Genomic DNA, 18542 nt, shown 5'->3' on the forward strand with positions numbered 1-18542 from the left:
TTGTTTTAATTTGTTTTGTTCCTTTAATCAACTTAAGATGTACAAATGTTATTTTTAATAAAAAAAAAAAACATTGACAAGTAACAATTTCATTCGGACAAGTAAGTTTTTGACAAGTTGATAACAAAAAAGTTATTGTAGAGGCAACTGGTCATTTCTATGGCAGCTGTATGCCACCATATATATACTTCTTTACTGTACCATGCTTGCTTTAATATACCAAGGAGAAATTCACTTAATATTGTATGATGCGTCATTATTATATTCACCCTGTGTTTTGTTCCTTAATATCATTAGCGTTTATGATTCTGTTGTGCAGTCCATTTGATTTAAAAAAGAAAGGTTGTTGTGGTATTAGTTGGAATTCAAAATGGTTCTTATAAGAAACAATCTGGCCATGGTTTTGTCGATTTAAAATGGTCGTTGTGGTGCATTATTTCTAAAACATTATAAAGTTATTAGTTGAAAATATAATGGTTCTTGAAAGAAATAATCTGGCTATGGTTTTGTCGATTTAAAAAGGTCGTTGTGGTGCGTTATTTCTAAAACACTATAATTGGCATTAGTTGAATTTATAATGGTTCTTGAAAGAAACAATCTAGCTATGGTTTTGTCGATTTAAATGGTCATAGTGGTGCGTTATTTCTTAAACATCATAATTTTTTTTAGCTGGAGTTTTAATGGTTCCTAAAAGAAACAATCTGGCGATAGTTTGTCGATTAGAAAAGGTCGTTGTGATGCGTTATTTCTCAGAAAAATACAAATGTTTTTAATTGGATGTTTTAATGGTTCTTATAAGAAGCAATCTTCCTTATATGACTTATACCGTGTATCATCGTACAGCGGATAATACTCACCAAGCGGGCGTGAGCGTTTTTTTTTTACACAGTAACGAAAATCTTTGTATCTTTATCCGCAGTAATGATGATACACGATGACTTAGAACTATCTATAACAAAATTTTGAAATATCATAAAACAACAAGTAATAGCTTTTCTAAAAGGCTTGTCGTATTTTAATTGATAATATTGAGATCAGTGGTTTGTGAGTGAAGGTTACTTTTATTTGAATATTGCATTGGCTGACATTTTATTTAACTTTGCTATCAATGAAATGTTAGAATATCACTCTGGAGGTAACACATATCAATATGTGGTATCAAAATTAAGTCCAAAAGCTTTCGGCGGGCCTCCTCTGTCATGGTTCAAAGGTGTCGGGCATGGTGATGAATTACTTTACTTTTTCAACATGAAGATAAGGATTTTGAAAAGAAAATGATAAGCTATTGGACATCTTTTGCTAAGACTGGGTAAGTCGAAAATGACGATTTAGTTTTTTTTGCAAAAAAATTCAGCAAGACTTGAAGTCCACTTACAATCATATCTCCTCAGGTACTCCTGAAGTATTTTTCTTCGCATGCATCAGCTTTTAGGTTACTTATGTTGTAAATATAGAACAACGAATCAGCACCTGTACATGGAATATAAATCTCCCAGACAATGAATTAGCACCTGTACATGGAATATAAATCTCCAAGTTGATACGATAAATCGAAGCTTGCATTTCCTATCATGGACTTGTTATTTGAAAGACAGGTTTCAAACCTAAAGTTTCATAATATGATGGAATTAAAGTAATTCCGCTTACAAAATTTACAGACGGCATGCATCGTGCATTTTGATAACTGTTGGAATATCTGTTTCACAGTAGCTGCGGAACCGTAACTCTCATGGTCCTTTTTAATAATGTTTCATACGCCCGTCTAAGGTGGGACGTATTATTGTAAACTGTTGTCCGTCCGTCCGTCCACACTTCGGTCAATTACTAAAAAAAAGCTTCCACAAACTTCGATGACACTTTGTTGAATTATTTATATCTATTGACGTAAGCTCCCCTTTCGATTTTTATAAATTTCAGATTTTTTGTTTCCGTGTTATGAAGTTTTATCCCTAAAATGGGGGGAATCCTAAGTTTTTGGACAATAACTCGAAAATGTTTCCATCAACTTTAATGAAACTTTGGTGAATTGTTTATCAATATCGAATATCAATTATATGGTCATTTTTATAAATTTTCTGTCTTCAAAACTTTGCATTTTTCGAAAAACTAAGGATTTTCTTATCCCAGGAGTAGATTACCTTAGCCGTATTTGGCACAACTTTTTGGAATCTTGGATCCTCAATGCTTTTCAACTTCGTATTTATTTGGCTTTTTAACTATTTTGATCTGAGCGTCACTGGTGAGTCTTATGTAGACGAAACACGCGTCTGGCGTATTAAATTATAATCCTGGTACTTTTGATAACTATTTACACCACTGCTGGTGGACGTTTCGTCCCCGAGGGTATCACCAGCCCAGTAGTCAGCACTTCGGTGTTGACACGAATATCAATTATATGGTCATTTTTATAAATTTTCTGTTTTCACAACTTTGAATTTTTCGAAAAACTAAGGATTTTCCTACCCCAGGAGTAGATTACCTTAGCCGTATTTGGCACAACTTTTTGGAATTTGGGATCCTCAATGCTCTTCAACTTCGTATTTATTTGGCTTTTTAACTATTTTGATCTGAACGTCACTGATTAGTCTTATGTAGACGAAACGCGCGTCTGGCGTATTAAATTATAATCCTGGTACTTTTGATAACTAATTATATCTATTGATATATGCTCCTTTTCGATTTTTAGAAGTTTCAGATTTTACGTTTCCGTGTTATGAATTTTTATGCTTAAAAAGGGGATCCAGTTGTCGGACAATCACTCATAAACCCTTTCACAAATGTTTATGAAACTTAGGTGAATTATTTATATCTGTTGACTTAAGCTACCTTTCAAATTTTCATAAATTTTAGATTTTATGTTTTTTCAGTTATGAATTTTATACTTGAAAAGGGGGGATTTTCCAGTATTTGGACAATACCTCAAAAACACTTTCCAATTTTATAAAACTTTGCTGAATTGTTTATATCTATTGATGTAAGGTCCCTTATGATTTATATGAATTTTAGATATGACTTTTTTGATGTTATGCAGTCTTATTCTTAAAAACAATGAGGCTTTTTTTCTCAGTTTTTCAACACCCTCTTTTTTTTCGATTAAATCACAATTTCACATTAGTACATACATGATATGAACATGAATTTTTTTTTCTATGTAGCATTTTTTATTTTTTCTTATTTTCAAAGATCAGCTGTTTAGCATGTAATCATATGGAGCAGTCAATTACAAGACTGCAACCTATAATGTCTGGCTAAAGATTATATTAACAACTATGTTTTCCATCCACATTCTTTAATACTAGTGACACATTATTTTATGTTATTGTAGAGTGCCATACGGTGGTGATAGGTCGGTACCATGGAAACCATACAATATTGAAGACAAACATTATCTGAATTTAGACGATGAGATGGCACTAAAGAGTAACTACAAACCTGAAATATTGGACCCTTGGTAAAACCAACTACCAGCTACTGATTTAGAATCAACGACTCCAGACAACGGTCAACGTGATGAATTATGATCATTTTAGTTTCAATGATATTTATCTGTTCTACAGTACTCATTATGTTTTAATACTGAGAAAGCTTTTTATGATAAAACATATGTGTTAAAGGCACAAAGGACTGCTATCAGGATGTTTTTTTTTTTATCGAGTGGTCATTTGACGTCTATGTAAATAGGAATAATGCTTGATTCCCCAAGTCAACATAAACTGATCCTAATATACTTAAAGTATTCAAATTCTTTATAAAAAGCCATATGTGCAATCTAGTTTTCAATCAGAAACTAGTGTATTGGACATAATCAGCGAGATTTATTGTTACCCACGATTGTCAAACGAATGTTCTGATATCGAGAAATAAGAAAGGTATAACTTTGAAGAATTTGAATATATAAGTTTAACTCCTCAAAAGAGCATAAAATCCAACCTAAAATCGTGTTGTTCAGTATTTTGAAATAACATGATTGTGGTTTTTCATTTGTCAATTCGGGGCTTTTAATAGTATAACTATGCGGTTTGGGTTTTGCTCGGCATTGAAGAATGACGGATGTTGACTTATAATTTTTAATTTCTGTGAATTTTGGTCACATGTAAAGAGCTGAGAGTTGTTAATTATACACCATCTTCTAATATGTATATAAACACATAAAGTAGCATGAACTCCAACCTAAACCTTGTTATCTAGGGTTTTGCAATGATATGTGATATAGTTCATTATGCAAAGTACATTTTTTTAGAAGAAAAAAAAGCAAAACAAATTGACTGCTAGAAAAATACGACTATTATTCTTAGTTTTGCACTAAAAGTTTGAGCCGAATGTATTTACTGTTTTGATATAGATATAATATTTCGAATTTAAATATTAAAACGCCAAAAATGTTATATCTATTTTATTGACAGATTTTTTTTAATCTAAAAAAGACATGGATTTATTCATTAATTTACAAAATCAAATTAAAAGTCAGTAACTCTGAAACTTTTAACTATTTCTCTTTGAATTCACAACTACTTCCTATCATGTTTTGGAACAGAATTTTCACAAGCAAACAGACAAATCTGACAGGTAAAACGTCTGTTAAACTGAATATGGTAAAATCCATTTATCGAACTGTACTGCGATTTGATGTGCAAAACTTCGTGTTTTATACTGGCTTTATATTAGGTGCTTTGTGTTTCATTTTAATGACATGCGAGGCGTATTATATTCTGTCTCAACAAAACTGATATGCCCTGAGAGTTTAACTGTTTTGTTGCGAAACTTATTTCTGTTGTATTCAAATATGAAGTTGTAATTAACTGTACGGTAATAGTCAACACTATTCAATGTTTGTTGTACTGGCGTGTATTAATTATGTTTTTGTGTGATGTACTTTCATGTTATATTGTACATGTTTTTGACGAGCCTTCGACTTTTGTAGCGATTCTACATTCCTGTTGTCGTCGTCTTTCAGAAATATTCACTATGTGGTTAAATCTTTTGAAGTTTTAATAACTTTCGATTTCTACAAAAATCGAACACAAGCTTGTTTATGATCATAAGACAGTATAAAGAAGTAAATTTTGGTACTCAAAATCTATTTTTTCCGTATTTTACTTATAAATGGACTTAGTTTTTTCTAGTAGGAAACATCACATTCACATTGTAATCAAAGTTTGTAAAATTTTAATGACTTTATTAAACTATCCTGGATGTCTACCAAACTTGGACAGAAGCTTGTTATGATCATAAGATAGTATCAAGAAAAAAATTGTAAAAAGAAAATACATTTTTTCCGTACTTAACTTGACTTATAAATGGTCTTAGTTTTTCTTCAAGTTAACATAACATATATTTTGCAGTTAAAAGTTTTAAAAACATTTATTAGATTAATAAACTATCCTGGATTTTAACCAAACTAGGACAGAAGCTTGCTACAATCAAAAGATAGTATCGAGAGAAATATTACTGTTCATTTTTCTCTCATTTTTGTTGAGCCCTCGATTTACAGCAAAAGAAGTCAAGACACTTAGTCCCGTGGATCCTTACATTTTTTTTATATCTATAATGTACAGTATATTGAACCGTAGGTAGGCTATTCTTAATGTTGTGTAATTATTAGTGAGTTACAAATATGATGTGTTTCTTATAACATTGCACTTTGTACTTTTTGTTTTTATTATTAATTTTCTATAAACTTTAACCCGATTTATTATCTGGAATTAACCAAACTGTGCTTGTACCAGTATTTCATTTATAACGGTTCAAAAGCTTTATTCATGCATGAACTCTGTCATCTAATAAACGAGTTTTTGAGCTTTTTGTATAACAAACAAAACAAATGGAACATGTAGTTCAGTAAACTAGTACATATAGATATAGAGATTTGGTTTTGAAATTTGGTTGTACCTGTACAAAACTTATTTCAAACGACGGATGGCACATTTTAATTTTTACGGATATTTTGTTAACCAAACTCGGAAATTTAAACTCGATCTTATAAATGAACTTATTCTTGGAGGAAAATTATAATCGGAAAGTCGATAAGCAAATGCCAGTATCAAAGGCTCAAACACATTAAACGAATTGATTACAACTGCCATATTTCTAGCTTGGTACAGGCATTTTCCATTTTTCAAACACGCACTTTCTTGCTTTTCTCGCCTGATTACTTTCCTTTCAATCGTTCTTCTCAAAATGTAATGAAATAAAAGAAAAAATACCGCCATCGACATTGAGATAAACCTTATAATGTATAAGTTTTGGAATGTTCCGACATAACTAAATGTTAAACAGTTGAGACAAGAAACCCAACGGCCTGATTTATGTATATAAAACAATGAACAAATAAACAAATATAAGAGCAAGTAATCAAAAATAACTACTGGATTACAGATTTCTGATTTAGGACATGAGCTAATATGGCGGGTTATGCTCAACCGCCAAAATCTGGGACAATGGTGTAACAGTAGAACAACTGATTACATTGTAAAAATAGGCTGCATAGGACTAGACAAAGTAACAAGGAGTAGAAAAACAACTAAAAGAAGGTATCAAGGTGGGTTGGGGATGGGCTAAAACAGCCCGAGTTTTACTTTCATATGTCTGTTGAAATAAGGGAATTAACTGGGTTCCCCAATTTCCATCGTTTCATCCGTGAATGCAGATATATGAATTACAAAACAAAAATGTTCAACTTAAAAATAAACCGGATACCATACAAATTCAACGAATGTACAGGCCTTTCAAATGGTGCCTCGTGTGCAGTCTGATGAGACTGGCATTAATGAAAACTTGAACCGTAGTGCGGTGATATGAGATTAAGTGTACTTGACTCATATTTTCTAAAGTATTTCAAAAGAAATTGATCAAATTCGGTTCTATTGTTTTAATTTGTTTTGTTCCTTTAATCAACTTAAGATGTACAAATGTTATTTTTAATAAAAAAAAACATTGACAAGTAACAATTTCATTCGGACAAGTAAGTTTTGGTATGTACTTGTCCTTATGGACAAGTTGATAAAAAAAAATGTAGAGGCAACTGGTCATTTCGATGGCAGCTGTATGCCACCATATATATACTTCTTTACTGTACCATGCTTGCTTTAATATACCAAGGAGAAATTCACTTAATATTGTATGATGCGTCATTATTATATTCACCCTGTGTTTTGTTCCTTAACATCATTAGCGTTTATGATTCTGTTGTGCAGTCCATTTAATTTTAAAAAAGGTTGTTGTGGTATTAATTGGAATTCAAAATGGTGCTTATAAGAAACAATCTGGCCATAGTTTTGTCGATTTAAAAAGGTCGTTGGGGTGTGTTGTTTCTAAAACATTATAAATGGTTTTAGTTTAATTTATAATGGTTCTTGGAGGAAACAATCTGGCTATGGTTTTGTCGATTTAAAAAGGTCGTTGTGGTGCGTTATTTCTAAAACATTATAATTGGTATTAGTTGAATTTATAATGGTTCTTTAAAGAAACAATCTAGCTATGGTTTTGTCGATTTAAATAGTCATAGTGGTGCGTTAATTTTTAAACATTATAAATACTTTTAGCTGGAGTTTTAATGATTCCTAAAAGAAACAATCTGGCGATAGTTTGTCGATAAGCAAAGGTCGTTGTGATGCGTTATTTCTCAGAATAATATAAATGGTTTTAGTTGGATGTTTTAATTGTTCTTATAAGAAGCAATCTTCCTTATATGACTAACACCGTGTATCATCGTACAGCGGATAATACTCACCAAGCGGGCGTGAGCGATTTTGATCTTACACAGTAACGAAAATCTTTGTACCTATATCCACTGTACTGATGATACACGGTGACTTAGAACTATCTAAAAACAAAAAAATGAAAGATCATAAAACAACAAGTAATAGCTTTTCTAAAAGGCTTGTCGTATTTTAATTGATAATATTGAGATCAGTGGTTTGTGAGTGAAGGTTATTTTTATTGGAATATTGCACTCCAAGCAATATGAACACATAGCACTTTTTCTACTAATTTGTGATTCTAGTTGTTTTATTGGTGGACCAGGGTTATAATGGGAGACTTAATAAAATTGAGAATGGAAATGGGAATGATATTATAATAAAATGCATACAGTGTCTATTTCAATTTGATAAAAAAAAAAAAAGCATATAACCTACCACTTGCCTTTCAAATTTGAGAATATTACATCTTATACGTAAAGAAGTGATTCTATCTTATCCGACTTTTGTCACAGAAGAACTAGTTTGACGGTACACGTTAAGTTATAGTTATTGACCAAGCAAGTCGGTATAATAAACCGGAAAATAATCTGCGATTTAATGGTAGAATTTTTTAATGTTTCTTTTAAATCTATTCCCATTTTTTATTTAATAACTTACGATTAAAACTTTGGCAAATTGTGTACTTTCTGAAATCGTTGTATGGGGAAAAAACATAACTGAAAGGTTATTAAGCTTTTGAATGTCTTTCCCTCAATGAAATGTTTTTAAAGAGAAAGATAAAACGAGGAAGATTACCTAAATTTTAAATGTTGAATAAACAAAAAATACGTTTCTCTTTCCAATCTTTTACTCCCCCCTCCCCAAAATTGCTTTTTATCTACTGTATCAATTTTGAAGACACAACCATCTAAATGAAGTCTGTTTGATCTCCAGCTAATCTCCTTGTTTTAAAAGAAACTTAAAAAGACTCCCTTTAAATTCGATCCAAAAATATAGGGAATAGATATTCAAAAAGTCGTTATAGTTTTATATTTAGTCTAAAACTAATCAAATTCAGATTTTTTTTTATTCGAATATTCTTAGATACATTTTTTTGTTGGCACAATTTAACCATCTTTCTGAATTTAAAACACTGATTTAAGATGTATGCTGTACACTTAATATAATAAAAAAAAATATGTTCAAGCTAAGATGAAAAAAAAAGGAATAAGAATGTACCTTTCATTTTTCCCTATTTTGAAACTACGATGTTTGTACAAAGTTCAACTTTGTCGTAATTTGAAGGCAGATGGATGATTCCGGGGGGGAGGGGGTGTTGGAGGCTACTATCATCACCCTAGTATTGGATAAAGTAACATGCTTTAGCTTTAAATAGTCAATATTATTTTTTGTGTCGCTTCACTCGGCGACATTTTTTTTAATATTTGATATAATAACGCCCATTCAAAATCTAGGAACCGCCCCTAAAGGTAAACATAGATTTGAACAGTGCAGTATATCTGAGGTAGTTAATGCACACATTTGCTGTGCATTATCCAGATTATAGTACAGTAAGAACAAAGATATTTTACTCATGTCATGTGAATTAATTATGTATAATTGTCACTTTGTTTATTTTTTTAGTTACATCTTCTGACATCAGACTCGGACTTCTCTTAAATTGAATTTTAAATGTACGTATTGTAATGCGTTTAATTTTCTACATTGGCTAGAGGTATAGGGGGAGGGTTGAGATCTCATAAACATGTTTAACCCCGCCGCATTTTTGCGCCTGTCCTAAGTCAGAACTGTCTCTGGTCTTTGTTAGTCTTGTATTATTTTAATTTTAGTATCTTGTGTACAATTTGGAAATTAGTACGGCGTTCATTATCACTGAACTAGTATATATTTGTTTAGGGACCAGCTGAAGGACGCCTCCGGGTGCGGGAATTTCTCGTTACATTGAAGACCTGTTGGTGACCTTCTGCTGTTTTTTTTTCTATGATCGGGTTGTTGTCTCTTTGATACATTCCCCATTTCCATTCTTAATTTTAATGTTTGCTTTGTTTGTATAAATAAAATTGAGAATGGAAATGGGGAATGTACCTAAGAAACAACAACCCGACCATAGAAAAAACAACAGCATAAATGTTTGCGCATTGAAATTAAGATTGACATGTGCAAATAAAATAGAAAGGAATAGATGAAGCTGCATATATTGTGTTTAGATTTAAATGGACACCATCCCAAATACAATTGCACAATACACAAACAAAGCAAGCAAGCAAGCTTACAAAACTTTTACCCTACACACATTAGGAAATTAGCTCTAATGTGTTTTAATATGAAGCTTTAGAAAGGCCGTCCTACATTGTTGTTTTACAGAAAACATTTTAAGGTATGAACACTGCTTAAAGATAGGATATTTTTCAATGTTCAAGGTCAATTTGTGTACAGAATGTCAATATTGAAAAAATACAAAATAAACCAATTCAGTTGTGTTTTAAAATGTAAATAAACGGAACCAAAATAATCTAAAAATTATATTCATAACCTTCATCCATTGCTACACTAAGACAAGATGAAAAGTTTTTTTGACGGACAATTGGTATATATACGTGTTTGGATTTTTAACATATAACAATAAATAGCAGGTTATGAAATACCACTTTTTGTGTTCTCGCAAGATTAGGCATTCGTCATCCCGACCGTACAAGGGCTGTGTAGCCAGTGAAGGTCGTTAAAAACTTCCATTCCACTTAAATGAACATTGAAGTGGTTGCAATTGGTTTGCATTTATGACAAAGAGGGATTACTGTTGTTCTTACAACGACTTCCCTGTTTACAAAAATAAGTTTATACACATGGAGATTTTTTTTGGAACTATTTACAGGTGTTTCAACTTTGATAGGGACGAACACAGGAAATGTCGTGGATCATCGGTTAAGAATTTCCACCTGTAAAATATGTGAAAAAGCCAGATCGAAGGAGATGATTCCAAGGAAACATTAATGTAGAAAAAAATTGGAGAGGATCTGCTAAGGTAAGTCTCCCAAAAATACAAAACAAATATCATTATAAAATACTGATGTTCATTATTAAATATCAAAACAATTGCAAGATTATGACTTTGAAATAAATTAAAAAGAATACAGACATTGTACACATCAAAATTACAAGTACTGTTATTCACAAGCTCAGATGTGGATTTTGAATTATATATATAGGGATTCACATCTTTTTTATAGAAGTTGTAACTTTCATAGAACTTAAGAATAAAGGGCAAATTTTATTTTCCTGATTTTAGCTTTTCTCCTTGTTCAGTTAAAGCCCTTTCATTATAATTGAATTTTTTATGAAATACATATTAATTCAGGGCCGTAGGAAGGTTTTGTCATGAGGGGGTGAGAAGGGGGCGGGTATGGGAGGGGCACTTCCCTCCTACAGCTTAGATTTTTTTTTAAAATGGGTAGGCCAATTTTAGGGTTTTATGTGTTTTCAGAACGTTAAATACATGATTATCCATACTCTCCCAATAACCTTTAAATGGTTAATAGGCTGATACCTAATTGAAGAAAACGTATACACCATTGATAGCACTGAAGGTAATTTTTATTTCAACATATTAAATCAATATAAAGCAGTGGTACCTTTCTAAGTTAACATTACAATTTCATATCTATCTGATGAAAACAATGCACTCATCACTTTTGTTCCGTAATTATTTTGGATAAAATATACTATTCTTATGGACACATAAACCTACTGGCATTTTGTCATGATCTATTTGGAAATTTTAAAAACAACATGGCTTCATATGTCTTTCAAGTTTACTTTTATTATGCACACATAATGTGACGAATTCCGTGAATGACGTACGTGTATCTTATTACAGTATTGCAATATGATGGATTATAAAAAAAAACAAGCAGCTTACAAGCATCTATCAAAAAAAAAAATCATAGTTGATTCTCTTTGAAAATTTCTCAATTTAAGATTTTGTCCTTTGACGGACTGTCGGATATATGATAAGCTTGGCTAGGGGCCATTCTAATGATCCTACAAATCTCATTTTAGCACCCTCCTCGGTCGCCTTTATATGCGCCTGTCCCAAGTCAGAACTATTTTGCATGGTCATTGGCGAAGCAACATTTAGTCATATAGAGTCATATAGTAAACAAGCATATCACAACCACACCAAAGCTTGAGGCTTCTTCTGAACATTTGAAGGTCCCTACTATGTATTGGCTACCTAAACTACACAAACAACATTTAAATATCGTTTCTTCTCGGCCTCTAGTAAGTGTTCTACAACTAATCTGTCGGTGCTCTTAACTAGTTCATTTACTACTAATAAAGAGCTTATCATAAACTATTGCAATAAAATATATGAGCATAGTGGTATAAACCATTTTTGGAGTGTAAAAAATTCTTTGGATGTTTTAGATAAATTACGAGCTTTTGATGGTCCTTTTGATTCTGTTAATAGTTTTGATTTTCTACTCTTTACACTACACTTCCACACTATCTTATTAAGCAAAAGTTTTCCTATTTAATTAAATGGTTGTTTGGTAAAGCTGAAAGTAGGTATATTTGCTGCAACTCATTTAAAGCCTTCTTCTCTAATGAGAAAGATAAATATGCTAGATATACTTACTGGAGGTGTGATGAGATGATTTAAGCTGTTAATTTTCTCCTTGATAATATTTACGTACGTTTCGGCAACAAAGTTTATCGACAGGTTGTAGGTATCCGCATTGGCACTAATTGTGCTCCTTTAATAGCAGACTTGTTTTTGTACTATTACGAGTCACAGTTTATGACTAAACTCAGCAAGGATCCGTCGAAATTGCATTTAATTGATAAATTCAACAACACTTACCGTTATCTTGATGATATTTTTTCGTTAAATAATCAAGAATTTTCTCAATATACTGCTGAAATTTACCCCAAGGAACTTACTTTAAATAAATCAAATGTATTCGGTAATAACTGTCCTTTCTTGGATTTAGATATTTTGGTTTTAAACGGGAAACTACACACTAAAATTTACGACAAAAGAGACGATTTTTCGTTCCCTATTGTTAATTTTCCATTTTTAGATGGTGATGTTTCTTTGGCACCATCTTACGGTGTTTATATTTCACAACTTGTTCGCTATGCCCCAGTCTGTTGTGACATTTTTGATTTTAACGAACGCAACCAATGTATTACTGGTAAATTATTAAACCAGGGATATCGTTACCAGAAATTTCTTACAACCTTTACCAAATTTTTCATAAACTATCCTGGATTTTAACCAAACTAGGACAGAAGATTCCTACTATCAAAAGATTGTATAGAGAGAAATATTACTATTTATTTTTCTCTCATTTTTTTTAGCCCTCGATTTACAGCAAAAGAAGTCGAGACACTGGGTCCCGTGGATCCTTACATTTTTTTTATATTATCTATAATGTAAAGGTATATTGAACCGTAGGTAGGCTATTCTTAATGTTGTGTAATTATTAGTGAGTTATATGATTTGTTTCTTATTAAATTGCGCTTTGTACTATTTGTTTTCATTATTAATTTTCTATAAACTTTTACACGATTTTTTATCTTGAATTTACCAAACTGTGCTTGTACCAGTATTTCACTTATAACGGTTCAAAGGCTTTATTCATGCATGAACTCTGTCATCTAATAAACGAGTTTTTGAGCTTTTTGTATAACAAACAAAACAAATAGAACATGTAGTTCAGTAAACTAGTACACATATATATAAAGATTTGGTTTTGAAATTTGGTTGTACCTGTACAAAACTTATTTTAAACGACGGATGGCACATTTTAATTTTTACGGATATCTTGTTAACCAAACTCGGAAATTTAAATTCGATCTTATAAATGAACTTATTCTTGGAGGAAAATTATAATCGGAAAGTCAATAAGTAAATGCCAGTATCAAAGGCTCAAACACATTAAACGAATGGATTACAACTGCCATATTTCTAGCTTGGTACAGGCATTTTCCATTTTTCAAACACGCACTTTCTTGCTTTCCTCGCCTGATTACTTTCCTTTCAATCGTTCTTCTCAAAATTTAACGAAATAAAAGAAAACGATATCTTTACAAAATTTGGCAATTAGAAAATATTTTGTATTGGATACGGCACAGAACAAAGCGACCTATATTTCAGCAGCGTTAGTTTACCACACATACCGCCATCGACATTGAAATAAACCTTATCTATAATACTAAAATTACGAGGTCCAATTTGTCAGCCGTCATCACGTAAAAAAGACGAATCAAAGAATTCAACTTTATATATAACTTAAATAGTAAAAAGGTGTAGATTAAAAATTACACCACTCCAGGCCCTTTTGTTTTCCACGTAATTAATATTGCCAATAATTAAGAAGTTCCGGGTCGAGTCCGATACCGATACCAATAGTATATTCGTCTGTTACCTATTACCTTATCTGCACGTTCCGCATTTCATAGGCGCACCACCAAACGGTGCCGGTATTCAGGATATGCTATATACACGGGTCATAATCACAGGGTTGACACTACTAAATTGTCAAATTGTTACCTATTGTAGTATTTTAATCAGTAAGACTTTATAAGATAACAATACGAATACTAAAAATAAGGCGTATAGGTACAGTTTTCAATTTGTTAACGGGCATGACGTAAAACAGCGAATCAAAGAATTCAACTTTATTTATAACTAATATAGGACAAGGCTGTTGATTAAAAAAATACTCTTTCCCAGGACCTTTTGTTTTCCAAATAATTAACATTGCCAATAATTGATAAGTTCCAGTTAGACGGGTTCAAACAAAAAGATTTGAAACGCGGCAGAGAAAACTGTGATAACTATCTTATAATCGGCATGACTTTATCAGATGACACTACTAATACAAAAATAAGTCTTGCGCATAGTTATATACTTTAATTCAGTCACGGACCCGCGATATCAAGGGTGTGTTCTAGTACTGTATAAGTTTTGGGAATGTTCCGACATAACTAAATGTTAAACAGTTGAGACAAAAAAACCAACGGCCTGATTTATGTATAATTATATAAAACAATGAACAAATAAACAAATATAAGAGCAAGTAATCAAAAATAACTACTGGATTACAGGTTTCTGATTTAGGACATGAGATGATATGGCGGGTTATGCTCAACCGCCAAAATCTGGGACAATGGTGTAACAGTAGAACAACTGATTACATTGTAAAAATAAGCTGCATAGGACTAGACAAAGTAACAAGGAGTAGAAAAACAACTAAAAGAAGGTATCAAGGTGGATTGGGGAGTGGCTAAAACAGCCCGAGTTTTACTTTCATATGTCTGTTGAAATAAGAGAATAAACTGGGTTCCCCAATTTCCACCGTTTCATCCGTGAATGCAGATACATGAATTACAAAACATTTTTTTTTAACTTAAAAATAAACCGGATACCATAAAAATTCAATGAATGTTCAGGCCTATCAGACGGTGCCTCGTGTGCAGTCTGATGAGACTGGCATTGATGAAAACTTGAACCGTAGTGCTGTGATATGACTATATTAGGTGTACCTGACTCATATTTTGAAAAGTAGTTGGAATTCAAAATGGTTCTTATAAGAAACAATCTGGCCATAGTTTGTCGATTTAAAAAGGTCGTTGTGGTGCGTTATTTCTAAAACATTATAATTGGTATTAGTTTAATTCATAATGGTTCATAAAAGAAACAATCTGGCTATGGTTTTGTCGATTTGAATGGTTATAGTGGTGCGTTATTTCTTAAACATTATAAATACTTTTAGCTGGAGTTTTAATGGTCCTAAAAGAAACAATCTGGCGATAGTTTGTCGATTAGAAAATGTCGTTGTGATGTGTTATTTCTCAGAAAAATATAAATGGTTTTAGTTGGATGTTTTAATGGTTCTTATAAGAAGCAATCTTCCTTATATGATTTACACCGTGTATCATCGTACAGCGGATAATACTCACCAAGCGGGCGTGAGCGATTTTGATCTTACACAGTAACGAAAATCTTTGTACCTATATCCGCTGTACTGATGATACACGTTGACTTAGAACTATCTATAACAAAATATTGAAATATCATAAAACAACAAGTAATAGCTTTTCTAAAAGGCTTGTCGTATTTTAATTGATAATATTGAGATCAGTGGTTTGTGAGTGAAGGTTATTTTTATTGGAATATTGCACTCCAAGCAATATGAATACATTGCACTTTTTCTACTAATTTGTGATTCTAGTTGTTTTATTGGTGGACCAGGGTTATAATGGGAGACTTAATAAAATTGAGAATGGAAATGGGAATGATATTATAATAAAATGCTTACAGTGTCTATTTCAACTTGATAAAAAAAAGCATATAACCTACCACTTGCCTTTCAAATTTGAGAATGTTACATCTTATACGTAAAGAAGTGATTTTATCTTATCCGACTTTTGTCACAGAAGAATTATTTTGACGGTACACGTTAAGTTATAGTTATTGACCAAGCAAGTCGGTATATAGAAGTTAATATGCACAGCTCAGGTGACCCTTATTTACCCGAACGACGTAGGAGTTCGGGTTAGAGGTTCACCCTGAGCGTGCAGATTAACTTCTATATATATATATATATACCGATTTGATTGGCCAATAACTGTTTTAACACATGACGTCATCAATTAACAAGAACGTTTTAGATGTGGACGATGTTCAGCAATCCACGGATCCTAGGAAAGTTCCTTGTAGGCTTGTAGGGTAAAGAAAGGGGGGAAATACGACTTGGGTAAGTTTTAAATTGCTATCTTTTTTTTTTTGGTTTAGACTTACTGTAAAATTGCGATTTAATGGTAGAATTTTTTAATGTTTCTTTTAAATCTATTCCCATTTTTTTTTTATTACTTACGATTAAGACTCTGGCAAATTGTGTACTGTCTGAAATCGTTGTATGGGAAAAAAACATAACTGAAAGGTTATTAAGCTTTTGAACGTCTTTCCCTCAATGAAATGTTTTAAAAGTGAAAGATAAACCGAGGAAGATTACCTAAATTTTAAATGTTGAATAAACAGAAAAATACGTTTCTCTATCTAATCTTTTACTCCTCCTCCCCAAAATTGCTTAGTATCTACTGTATCAATTTTGAAGACACAACCATCTAAATGAAGTCTGTTTGATCTCCAGCTAATCTCCCTGTTTTAAAAGAAACTTAAAATGACTCCCTTTAAATTCGATCCAAAAATATAGGGAATAGATATTCAAAAAGTTGTTATAATTTTTTTATATTTAGTCTAAAACTAATCAAAATCAGTTAACACTTAATATAATTTTAAAAAAATATGTTCAAGCTAAGATGAAAAAATGGAATAAGAATTAACCTTTCATTTTTCCTATTTTGAAACTACGATGTTTGTACAAAGTTCAACTTTGTCGTAATTTGAAGGTATATGGATGATTCCCGGGGGAGGGGGGGTGGGGGGGGGGGGGGGGGTTGGAGGCTAACATGTCATCACCCTACTATTGGATAAAGTAACGTGTTTTAGCTTAAAATAGTCAATATTGTTTTTAGTCTCGCTACAATCGGCGACATTTTTTTTTAATTTGATATAATAACGCCCATTCAAAATCTAGGAACCGCCCCTAAAGGTAAAAATAGATTTGAACAGTGCAGTATATCTGAGGTAGTTAATGCACACCTTTGCTGTGCATTATCCAGATTATAGTACAGTAAGAACAAAGATATTTTACTCATGTCTCGTGTTAATTATGTATAATTGTCATTTTGTTTATTTTTTTTGGTGACATCTTTTGACATCAGACTCGGACTTCTCTTGAATTGAATTTTAAATGTACGTATTGTTATGCGTTTACTTTTCTACATTGGCTAGAGGTATAGGGGGAGGGTTGATATCTCATAAACATGTTTAACCCCGCCCAATTTTTGCGCCTGTCCCAAGTCAGAACTGCCTCTGGTCTTTGTTAGTCTTGTATTATTTTAATTTTAGTTTCTTGTATACAATTTGGAAATTAGTATGGCGTTCATTATCACTAAACTAGTATATATTTGTTTAGGGACCAACGGAAGGACGCCTCCGGGTGCCGGAATTTTTCGTTACATTGAAGACCTGTTGGTGACCTTCTGCTGTTTTTTTTTCTATGGTCTGGTTGTTGTCTCTTTGATATATTCCCCATTTCCATTCTTAATTTTACTGTTTGCTTTGTTTGTATAAATAAAATTGAGAATGGAAATGGGGAATGTACCAAAGAAACAACAACCCGACCATAGAAAAAACAACAGCATAAATGTTTGCGCATTGAAATTAAGATTGACATGTGCAAATAATATAGATAGGAAAAGATGAAGCTGCATATATTGTGTTTAGATTTAAATGGACACCATCCCAAATACAATTGTACAATACACAAACAAAGCAAGCAAGCAAGCTAACAAAACGTTTACCCTACACACATTAGGAAATTAGCTCTAATGTGTTTTAATATGAAGCTTTAGAAAGGCCGTCCTTCATTGTTGTTTTACAGAAAACATTTTAAGGTATGAACACTGCTTAAAGATAGGATCTTTTTCAATGTTCAAGGTCAATTTATGTGCAGAATTTCAATATTGAAAAAAATACAAAATAAACCAATTCAGTTGTGTTTTAAAATGTAAATAAGCGGAACCTGCATAATCTAAAAATTATATTCATAACCTTCATCCATTGCTACACTAAGACAAGATGAAAATATTTTTTGACGGACAATTGGTGTATATACTTGTTTGAATTTTTTAACATAACAATAAATAGCAGGTTATGAAATACCACTTTTTGTGTTCTCGCAAGATGAGGCATGCGTCATCCCGACC

Source organism: Mytilus trossulus, chromosome 8, assembly GCF_036588685.1.
Source record: "Mytilus trossulus isolate FHL-02 chromosome 8, PNRI_Mtr1.1.1.hap1, whole genome shotgun sequence".
Classification (NCBI taxonomy): domain Eukaryota; kingdom Metazoa; phylum Mollusca; class Bivalvia; order Mytilida; family Mytilidae; genus Mytilus; species Mytilus trossulus.